We start from the raw sequence: 11993 nt of genomic DNA, 5'->3' as shown, positions 1-11993 counted from the left end.
GTGAGCAGAGGAGATACATGCATGCTTGTTTCCCTCGTGGCTTGGGGTCCATTTGCACATAACATTCATGATTGCTACCCTGCTTCCATGACACACACTAAGTGTGTCTACTTGCTTGAACTTGCTTTGAGTTTTGCCCAGCTCCTGTGCATGTGGGTCCCCCAGAATTCTGTGCTCATGTCTACACACCTTATATAAGCAGATGCTCATATCAGCAGGTGCTCATATCACATGTATCAATATGTGCCCATATCAACATGTCTACAACAGCAGAGGTGCTGATAGCCCCAAGAGGCCATCCTTTCCATTAGAACCAAAACTTGTTTCCAATGCAGAAAGAAGGTAATAGTATTCAGAGAAATAAGAATGACCTAGGAACCCTATCATATATATATATATTTTTTTTCTTGGAGAAGGAATCTTGCTCCGTCACCCAGGCTGGAGTGCAGTGGCACAATCACAGCTCACTGCAACCACTGCCTGCCTTGTTTAAGTGATTCTTCTGCCTTACCCTCCCGATTAGCTGAGATTACAGGCATGTGCCACCACACCCGGCTAATTTTTGTATTTTTTAGTAGAGATGGGGTTTTGCCATGTTGGCTAGGCTCATCTCGAACTCCTTACCTCAGGTGATTGCCCACCTTGGCCTCCCAAAGTGCTGGGATTACAGTGAGCCACTGAGCCCGGCCCCTATCATGTACCTTTTTATTTGCATTATTTCCTTACAACCCAATCACTTATGTTAAAAATGTTGACATAGAAGAAAAGGGGAAAATAGGTCCATCCATAGTTGCCATATTATAAGGAATAAGTTCTTAATTTCTTTTTTCTTTTTTTTTTTTTTTGACAGAGCCTCTCTCTGTTGACCAGGCTGGTATGATCTCTGTCACTGCAACCTCTGTCTCCCATGTTCAAGTGATTCTTCTGCCTCAGCCTCATGAGTAGCTGGGACTCCAGGCATGTGCCACCAGGCCCAGATAATTTTTGTATTTTTTGTAGAGATAGGGTTTTGCCATGTTGGCGAGGCTGATCTCGAACTCCTGATCTCAGGTGATCTGCCTGCCTTGACCTCTCAAAAGTGCTGGGATTACTGGTGGGAGACCCTGTGCCCGGCCAGGAATAAGTTCTTTCTTATTCATCAGTGAGACAAAGGTAGGGAGTGTTGGTAGAATGTGAATGTATCAAGAAATAAAACAAAAAGTTTTGTGAAGTATTATCATTGTTCTGATAAGGAAATATATTTACACTTATGAGTTATAAAACACAAATTATGAAATTTTGGTGATTTCACATATAAGATTAAAAATTTTGTAATTTTTATTTAAAACTGGCATTACATAAAATAAGATGAATGGGAAAATTCATTCAAATAATTAAATTTAAATTTTAAAATTTAGAATACTTCTATTACACTTACAAACATTATTTTTAAACGTGGTAAAATACATATAAAATTTACTCTCTTAACCGTTTTTAAATGTACAGTCTGGTGACATTAAGTAAATCACATTGTTGGGCAATGATCACCACCATCCAAACTCCAGAACTTTTTTATCTTGCAAAACTGAAATTCTGTACCCATTAAATATTAACTCCTCATTTTCCCTTCTCTCCAGCCATTGACAACTACCATTCAACTTTGACTACTGAATTTGACTACTCTAGATACCTCATAGAAGTGGAATCATAAAATATTTGTCCTTTTGGGACTGGCTTATTCTACTTCACATAAAATCCTCAAGATTCATCCATCTTGTAGCATGTGTCAGAATTCCCTTCCTTTTAAAGGCTGAATAATATTCTATTGTATGTATATTCCACATTTTGCTGTCATTCATCTGTCAGTGGGCACTTGGGTTGCTTTTACTCCTTGATTATTGTGAATGGTGCTGCTATGAACATGCTTATACAAGTATCTACTGGAACCTCTGCTTTCAGTTATTTTGGGTGTACACCCAGAAGTGGAATTACAAGGTCATATTGTACTTCTAGTTTTAGTTTTTTGAGGAACTGGCACTGTTTTCCTTAAAGTCTACACCAATTTACATTCCCAACAACAGTGCACAGGGGTTCCAATTTTCCCACATCCTTCCCAACACTTATGTTCTGTTTTTTTTTTTTTTTTCTTTTTATTATAGTATCCTTCCTAAAAAGAGTGAGGTGGTCTCTCTCTCTCTCTCTCTCTCTTTCTTTCTTGAGATGGATATATATATATATAACATATATATATAACATATATATATTACATTTTAGGTTCTGGGGTACATGTAAAGAACATGCAGAATTGTTGCATAGGTACATACATGGCAATGTGGTTTACTGCCTCCATCCCCATCACCTATATCTGGCATTTCTTCCCATGTTATCCCTCCCCAACTCCCCTCCACTGTCCTTCCCTGAGTCCCCTGACACAGACTTCAGTGTGTGATATTCCCCTCCCTGTGTCCATGTGTTCTCATTGTTCAACACCCACCTATGAGTGAGAACATGCTGTGCTTGATTCTCTGTTCTTGTGTCAGTTTGCTGAGAATGATGGTTTCCAGGTTCATCCATGTACCTACAAAGGACATGAAGTCATCATTTTTTATGGCTGCATAGTATTCCATGATGTATATGTGCCACATTTTCCCTGCCCAGGCTGTCATTGATGGGCATTTGGGTTGGTTCCAAGTCTTTGCTATTGTAAACGGTGCTGCAATGAACATACATGTGCATGTGTCCTTATACCAGAACGATTTATAGTCCTTTGGGTATATACCCAGTAATGGGATTGCTGGGTCAAATGGAATTTCTATTTCCAGGTCCTTGAGGAATCGCCACAGTATCTTCCACAATGGTTGAACTAGTTTACACTTCCACCAACCGTGTAAAAGTGTTCCTATTTCTCCACATCCTATGCAGCATCTGTTGTCTCCGGATTTTTTAATGGTCATCATTCTAACTGGCGTGAGATGGCATCTCAATGTGGTTTTAATTTGCATTTCTCTGATGACCAGTGATGATGAGCATTTTTTTATATGTTTGTTGGCCTCATATATGTCTTCTTTTGAAGTGTCTGTTCATATCCTGTACCCACTTTTGAATGGGTTTGTTTGTTTGTTTCTTGTAAATCTGTTTTAGTTCTTTGTAGATTTTGGATATAAATCCTTTTGTCAAATGGGTAGATTGCAAAAATTTTTTCCCATTCTGTTGGTTGCTGGTTCACTCTAATGATTGTTTCTTTTGCTGTGCAGAAGCTCTTAAGACTAATTAGATTCCATTTGTCTATTTTGGCTTTTGTTACCAATGCTTTTGGTGTTTTAATCATGAAGTCCTTGCCTATGCCTATGTCCTGAATGGTTTTGCCTAGGTTTTCTTCTAGGGTTTTTATGGTGTTAGGTCTTATGTTTAAGTCTTTATTCCATATGGAGCTAATTTTAGTGTAAGGTGTCAGGAAGAGGTCCAGTTTCTGCTTTCTGCACATGGCTAGCCAGTTTTCCCAATACCATTTATTAAACAGGGATTCCTTTCCCCATTGCTTGTTTTTGTCAGGTTTGTCAAAGATCAGGTGGTTGTAGATGTGTGGCATTGCCTCTGAGGCCTCTGTTCTGTTCCATTGGCCTATATCTCTGTTTTGGTACTAGTACCTTGCTGTTTTGATTACTGTAGCCATGTAGTATTGTTTGAAGTCAGGTAGCATGATGCCTCCAGTTTGTTCTTTTTGCTTAGAATTGACTGGCTATGGGCTCTCTTTTGTTTCCATATAAAGTTTAAGGTGTTTTTTTCCAGTTCTGTGAAGAAGGTCATTGGTAGCTTGATGGGGATAGCATTGAATCTATAAATTCTTTGGGCAGTATGGCCATTTTCACAATATTGATTCTTCCTAACCATGAACATGGAATGTTTCTCCATCTGTTTGTGTCCTCTCTTATTTCGTTGAGCAGTGGTTTGTAGTTCTCCTTGAAGAGGTCCTTTACATTCCTTGTTAGTTGTATTCCTAGGTATTTTATTCTCTTTGTAGCAATTGTGAATGGCAGTTTGTTCTTGATTTGGCTCTCTTTAAGTCTGTTATTGGTGTATAGGAATGCTTGTGATTTTTGCACATTGATTTTGTATCCTGAGACTTTGCTGAAGATGCTTATCAGTTTAAGGAGATTTTGGGCTGAGATGATAGAATCTTCTAAATATACAATTATGTCATCTGCAAATAGAGACACCTTGACTCCCTCCTTTCCTAATTGAATACCCTTTATTTCTTTTTCTTGCCTGATTGTTCTGGCTAGAACTTCCGATACTATATTGAATAGGAATGGTGAGAGAGGGCATGCTTGCCTTGTGCCAGATTTCAAAGGGAATACTTCCAGTTTTTGCCCATTCAGTATGAGATTGACTGTGGGTTTGTCGTAAATAGCTTTTATTATTTTGAGATACATTCCGTCGATACCTAGTTTATTGAGAGTTTTTAGCATAATGGGCTATTGAATTTTGTCAAAGGCCTTCTCTACATCTATTGAGATAATCATGTGGTTTTTGTCTTTGGTTCTGTTTATGTGGTGAATTACGTTTATAGACTTGCGTATGTTGAACCAGCCTTGCATCCCTGGGATGAAGCCTACTAGATTGTGATGGATAAGCTTTTTGATGTGCTGTTGCAGTTGGTTTGCCAGTATTTTATTGAAGATTTTTGCATCTATGTTCATCATGGATATTGGCCTAAAGTTTTATTTTCTTGTTGAGTCTCTGCTGGGTTTTGGTATCGGGATGTTGTTGGTCTCATAAAACGAATTGGGGAGGATTCCCTCTTTTTGTATTGTTTGGAATAGTTTCAGAAGGAGTGGTACCAGCTTGCTCCTTCTTGTATGTCTGGTAGAATTCGGCTGTGAACCCATCTGGACCTGGGCTTTTTTTGGTTGGCTATTAATTGCTGCCTCAACTTCAGACGCTGTTATTGGTCTATTCAGGGTTTTGACTTCTTCCTGGTTTAGGCTTGGGAGGGTGCAAGTGTCCAGGAATTTATCCATTTTTTTCCAGGTTTACTGATTTATGTGCATAGAGCTGTTTGTAGTAATGTCTGATGACGGTTTGTATTTCTGTAGAATCTGTGGTGATATACCTTTATCATTTTTTATTGCATCTATTTGATTCTTCTCTCTTCTCTTTTTTATTAATCTGGCTAGTGGTCTGTCTATTTTGTTGATCTTTTCAAAAAACCAGTTCCTGGATTTATTGATTTTTGGAAGGGCTTTTTTGTCTCTATCTCCTTCAGTTCTGCTCTGATCTTAGTTATTTCTTGTCTTCTGCTAGCTTTTGAATTTTTTTGATCATGTTTGTCTAGCTCTTTCAATTTTGATGATAGAGTATCACTTATAGATCTTTCCTTGCTTCTCATGTGGGCATTTATTGCTATGAATTTTCATCGAGACACTGCTTTAAATGTGTCCCAGAGATTCTGGTATGTTGGGTCTTCATTCTTGTTGGTTTCGAGGAACATCTTCATTTCTGCCTTCATTTCATTGTTTATCCAGTCAACATTCAAGAGCCAGTTGTTCAGTTTCCATGAAATTGTGTGGTTCTGAGTTAGTTTCTGAATTCTGAGTTCTAATTTGATTGCCCTGTGGTCTGAGCGACCGTTTGTTATGATTTCCATTCTTTTGCATTTGCTGAGGAGTGATTTACTTCCAATTATGTGGTCAATTTTAGAGTAGGTATGATGTAGTCCTGAGAAGAATGTATATTCTGTGGATTTGGGGTGAAGAGTTCTGTAAATGTCTATTAGGTTTGCTTGGTCCAGGTCTGAGTTCAAGTCCTGGATATCCTTGTTAATAATCTGTCTCGTTGATTTGTCTAATATTGACAGTGGAGTGTTAAAGTCTCCCACTATTATTGTGTGGGAGTCTAAGTCTCTTTGTAGGTCATTAAGAACTTGCTTTATGTATCTGGGTGCTCCTGTATTGGGCGCATATATATATATTTTAAAATTATATATTTTATTGCATTTTAGGTTTTGGGGTACATGTGAAGAACATGCAAGATTGTTGCATAGGTACATACATGGCAGTGTGATTTGCTGCCTTCCTCCCCATCACCTATATGTGGCATTTCTCCCCATGTTATCCCTCCTCAACTCCCCACCCCTTTGCTGTCCCTCCCCTAGTTGGGCGCGTATATATTTAGGATCATTAGCTCTTCTTGTTGCATTGATCCTTTTTACCATTACATAATGCCCTTCTTTGTCTCTTTTGATCTTTGTTGGCTTAAAGTCTATTTTATCAGAGACTAGGATTGCAACTCCTGCTTTTTCTTGCGCTTCATTTGCTTGGTAGATCTTCTTCCATCCCTTTATTTTGAGCCTATGTGTATCCTTGCAAATGAGATGGGTTTCCTGGATACAGCACACTGATGAGTCTTGACTTTTTATCCAACTTGCCAGTCTGTGTCTTTTGATTGGGGCATTTAGCCAATTTACATTTAAGGTTAATCTGGTTAGGTGTGAATTTGATCCTGCCATTTTGATGCTAGCTGGTTGTTTTTCCCATTGGTTGACAGTTTATTGTGTCAATGCTCTTTACTATTTGGTATGTTTTTGGAGTGGCTGGTACTGGTTGTTCCTTTCTATGTTTAGTGCTTCTTTCAGGAGCTCTTGTAAAGCAGGCCTGGTGGCGATGAAATCTCTGAGCAATTGCTTGTCCGTAAAGGATTTTCTTTCTCCTTCACTTATGAAGCTTAGTTTGGCTGGATATCAAATTCTAGGTTGAAAGTTCTTTTCTTTAAAGATGTTGAATATTGGCCCCCACTCTCTTCTGGCTTGTAGGGTTTCTGTGGAGAGATCCGTTTTGAGTCTGATGGGCTTCCCTTTGTGGGTAACCCGACCTTTCTCTCTGGCTGTGCTTAGCATTTTTTTCCTTCATTTCAACCCTGGTGAATCTGAAGATTATGTGCCTTGGGGTTGCTCTTCTTGAGTAATATCTTCGTGATGTTCTCTGTATTTCCTGGACTTGAATGTTGGCCTGTCTTGTTAGGTCGGGGAAGTTCTCCTGGAAAATATTCTGAAGTGTGTTTTCCAGCTTGGATTCATTCTCCCCATCACATTCAGGTACACCTAACAAACGTAGATTAGGTCTTTTCACATAATCTCATATTTCTTGGAGGCTTCGTTCATTTCTTTTTACTTTTTTCTCTAATCTTGCCCTCTCGTTTTATTTCATTGAGTTGATCTTCAATCTGTGATATCCTTTCTTCTGCTTAGTTGATTTGGCTACTGAAACTTGTGTATGCTTCACAAAGTTCTAGTGTTTTGTTTTTCAGCTCCATCAATTCATTTATATTCCTCTCTAAGCTGTTTATGCTAGTTAGCATCTCATCTAACCTTTTTTCAATGTTCTTAGTTTCTTTGCATTGGGTTAGGACATGATCTTTTAACTCAGAGAGGTTTGTTATTATCCACCTTCTGAAGCCTGTTTCTGTCAATTCATCAGACTCATTCTCCATCCAGCCTTGTTCCCTTGTTGGTGAGGAGTTGTGATCCCTTGGAGGAGAAGAGGCATTCTGGTTTTGGGTATTTTCATCATTTTTGCACTAGTTTCTTCCCATCTTTGTGGATTTATCTACCTGTGATCTTTGTGGTTGGTGACTTTCAGATGGGGTCTCTGAGTGGATGTCCTTTTTGTTGCTGTTGAAGTTATTTCTATTTCTTAGTTTTCTTTCTAACAGTCAGGCCCTCGCTGTAGGACTGCTGGAGGACCACTCCAGACCCTGCTTGCCTGGGGCTCACCCACGGGGGCTGCAGAACAGTAAGGGTTGATGCCAGTTTATTCTTCTGTTATCTGTGTCCCTGAAGGATACCCGCCAGATGTCAGCCTGGGCTCTCCTTTATGAGGTGTCTCTTTGGTTATACAGGGGTTGGGGAGCTGTCTGTTCCTTATAGGATTTCAAGTGCTGAGCTGTGAGCTCCATTGTTCTGTTCAGAGCTGCTGGGCAAGTATGTTTAAGTCTGCTGCAGTGGAACTCATAACTACCTTTTTTTCCTAGGTGCTCTGTCCTGGGAAGGTGGGGCTTTATTTATAAGTTCCTGTCATTCTGCTGCCTGTTTTCAGAGATGCCCTGCCCAGTGAGGAGGTAGCCTAGTTACAGTCTACCAGCAGAGGCATTGCTGAGCTTCCGTATGCTCTGCCCAGCTGCTGTGTGAACTTCCTTGCAGTTTCATTTGTAGGGGTATAGTTAGAACTGCCTCGGTAATGGCAGACTGCCTCAGTAGTGGCGGACTGCCTTGCTAGTGGTAGACTGCCTTGGTAATGGTGGACACACTTCCCTCCACAGAGCTGGACCATCCCGAGTCCAGCTGTGCTTGCTGTGAAACTCTCAATCCAGAGCATTTCAGATTGCTGGTCTTTGTGGGGATGGGACCAGCCAAGGCAGATCACGTGGCTCCCTGTTTCAGCCCCCGTTTTTACAGTTGAATAGGCGACTCTGTCTCTCAGGCATTCCAGTTGCCAGTTGAAATGGCGCCCGGATTCGTGTGAGTTTTTGTGTGGATACCCACTGCGCTGGGTGAAACAGCTGCACTGGAGACTTGTGGTGTTTTCCACCTGGGAATCTCCTGGTCTGTGGGCAGTAAAAGTTCATTTGGAAATGCGGTGATCACTCACCCTCTGTGTTTTTGCTGGGAACTGCAATCCAGAGCTGTTCCTATTTGGCCATCTTGGATCCTCGAGATGGAATCTTGCTCTGTCACTCAGGCTAGAGTGCAGTGGTGTGATCTCAGCTCACTGCAACCTCTGCCTCCCAAGCTCAAGTGATTCTTCTGCCTCAGCCTCATGAGTAGCTGGGACTAGAGGTGCACACCCCTACACCCAGCTAATTTTTGTATTTTTAGTAGGGACAGGGTTTCACCATGTTGGCCAGGCTGGTCTTGAACACCTGACCTCAGGTGATCCACCTACCTCAGCCTCCCAAAATGCTGGGATTACAGTCATGAGCCACCATGGCCGGCCTGAGGTGGTATTTCATTGTGATTTTGATTTCTCTAACAATTATTGATATTCATCCTATTATGCTTTGTAATTAAAATAGTTTTCAAGGAAAAAGTCTTATATATTGGTACTTTAACATCATTTTCTCTGTGCTTTTTTTTTTTTTTCCTCATTGCCTCTTTGATCAGGTCTTTATTCAAAAGAAGCTATCCAGAATGATTTGACCTTTATGGAATAATCAAATCTAAGAGTTTATGCAGCAGGCTTCTTTTCCTCTGTAGTAGGCTTCTTTTCCTCTGTAGTAGGTTTCTTTTCTGCTGACTTCTTTTCAGCTGCTGGTTTCATGGTATCTGCTGCATTTTTTTTTCCCACCAGAGTCGTCTTCTGCTTCTTAACACCAAAAATTGCTTTCTCTCCTTTCTTACCAACCACAGGCTTCTTGCCTGCAATCCTCTTCTTATCTGATTTGGCTTCTAGTGCTGCTGCTGCCGCTGCTGCTTTATCCACCCAGAGCCTGTGATTCCTGGCCTGGTGAAAAATGGCATTCTGGTGCATGGTCTTTGAGTTTGGGTTAGCTTCAACATGATTCTCAGATTTTTCAGTGGGTTCTTCTTTGGGACTCTGTGATGAATCTTCTTGCATGGTGCTCATGGGGCTCTCTGGATCTCTGGGCTTTTTAAGATTCTGCTAAGATCTGTATTGATCACCTTGTGCATGGGAAGATTGCAGCTACTCTTTTTTTTTTTTTTTTAATGGAGTCTTGCTCTGTTGCCCAGGCTGGAGTGCATTGAGGGAGGCAGCTTTACGCCAAGTGCCATGCAATTCATCTAACTTCTGGAAAGCACTTTTGGTCCAAATGCAGAAATGTCCACATGCCCACCAGGAACAAGTTTCACAATGTTCAGTTTGCTTATGTTAAGCAATTCCAGGGATGTTTCTGAAGGCCTTGATGATACCATTATCCTGGTTATAGATGATGCAAGGGCTTGTGCTCTGGATACAGCAACAGTTTCGCATTTTGCCTTTGTCAGCTCTCACTCGCTGAGAGCCATAGACCTTTTTGTTAACATTTCAGGCTTTAAGTTTCTTAAGAAGCAAAACAGCCTCCTTGGCCTTCTTGTAGTTTTCAACTTTATCTTCGACTACCAAAGGAAGTCCAGGAACTTCCTCAATACCGTGACCTTTAGACATAACCAGTGCTGGTAAGGCTGAGGCAGCCATAGCAGAACAGGTGGCATATTGTTTTGGGGTTGTGTTTTGGTTGGTGCCAGGTTTTGGTTGGTGCAAACATTCAGCCACCACAACACATTTCCAAAAGCATTCTGGCCAGAATGATGAGTCCCACCACCTTGAACTCTGGGAATTCAAGCCACAGTTCTGCCAGTACCCCAAGACTCAGCACTGGTCTGATGACCTGCTAATTCACTTAGGGATGTCTGTTGTTTTTTGTGCAAGTTGGTGTAAACAAAGTTCACAAAAATCTGGTCAAATAGGAGCCTTGAATACAGCAGGCAAAGTGACATTTTTGTCAGATGACTCCCCATTTTCGAAGTACACTGATATTAGTGGGTGAGCACACACCATGGTAGAGAGCAGAGAGCCACAATCATCTCACCCAGGCTGCTGCCACAGGAAAAGCTCTCTGTGCTTTTAAAAATGTGCACCACATTTTAATTTTGCATTGGGTCCTGGAAATTATGCAGCCAGCCTTGCATATGGGAAAGTAGGTTAATGAAAAAAAAAATGGGCTGAGTAGTAACTTAATAATCTCAGTGTATGATACTTGTTTATAGGGAGATATTGATCATCACCTGTTTCCCATCTCTATTGACTCAGTGAAAGTTTGAGAGATTTATTTAGAAAAGAAAACTACCTTAGTGCCTGCAGCTTGCTGTAAAGGACCTGATCACTAGTTCCACTTTGGATTACAGCCTCGCCTCTGTCACACATCACCCATGTGAGTGGTGGGCAAATCATTAAACCTCTCTCTTGAGCCTTGATTCCAGATGGGTTATGGGTCTGATGGCCAGGTAGGTAGGAGGGGGCAGATCCTGAGATGGGCCAGCATCCTCTTGTAAGTTACTTGTCTTGTTTTGAGGCTACTGAATAGCTTTCAAGCAGGCAAGAGTGAAGGGGGAAATGAGGTTTTACCTTTTAACAAAGGGGACTGGGCCACTTCTGCAGGGAGTTCTGAGGAATCTGAGTATTCAAGATCCTCAAGTGGGCTGAGTGCAGTGAGTCATGTCTGTCATCTCAGCACTTTGCAAAGCTGAGGTGGGAGGATTGTTTGAGCCTAGGAGTTTGAGATCAGCCTAAGTAACATAGTGAGACCTCATTTCAACAGAAAACAAAACAATTAGCTGGACATGGTGGCATGTTCCTGTAGACCGAACTATTCAGGAGGCTGAGGCAGGAGGATTGCTTGAGCCCAAGATGTTGAGGCTATTGTGAGCTGAGAACATGCCACTGCATTCCAGCCTGGGCAACAGAGTGAAAACCTATCTCCAAAAAAAAAAAAAAAAGACCCTCAGGGGCGTCTACCCAGATATCCCATTCCAAGTCTCTAGGCCCTGTTCCTCCCGAACAAGACCCTGACTTTGGCATAGGAAACTTGCTGAGGCTGAAAATTCATCCTTCTTTGAAATTCTGCCACCTTAAAATTAGTTCTGGGCCTCGTCTTCAACTCTCTCTGCAATTCAACTTCAGGAAATAAGGTCTCTTTAAATACTTTCAATTCAAGAATTAGAGACTCTGATTCTCATATTTTGCTTTACATTCATGATTGATTGCCCTGCATCTGTCACATCTGTCATTTTCTTTTTTTCCAAGCTATGAATGGTGCTTAGTAGCAGCCGCTCCATTTCAAAATCCTTAAAATGTCTCCTGTTCCTCTCAAATGCCAGATATGGCATGACTTTCATATTCCCTTCTACTTGTATCCCTCTCACTTCACCAGAGGTGAACATTTTAGCAATGGTACTGCTACTGCATGTCAGAGACTACTGATATCAGTACTTAGAAACAATCATCCCTACCACCAGTGAT

The 11993-nt window shown here is 41.1% G+C and overlaps 1 pseudogene; it reads right to left on the bottom strand.

The window, feature by feature from the left end:
* Positions 1-9036: 9036 nt before the first annotated feature.
* LOC116560316 lies at positions 9037-11230 on the bottom strand (annotated as a pseudogene).
* Between the last annotated feature and the right edge of the window lie 763 nt (positions 11231-11993).

Source organism: Sapajus apella, unplaced genomic scaffold (genome assembly GCF_009761245.1).
Source record: "Sapajus apella isolate SASKATOON/1434 unplaced genomic scaffold, GSC_monkey_1.0 scaffold25, whole genome shotgun sequence".
NCBI classification, from domain to species: Eukaryota; Metazoa; Chordata; class Mammalia; order Primates; family Cebidae; genus Sapajus; species Sapajus apella.
This window is presented reverse-complemented; position numbering and strand designations above follow the sequence as displayed.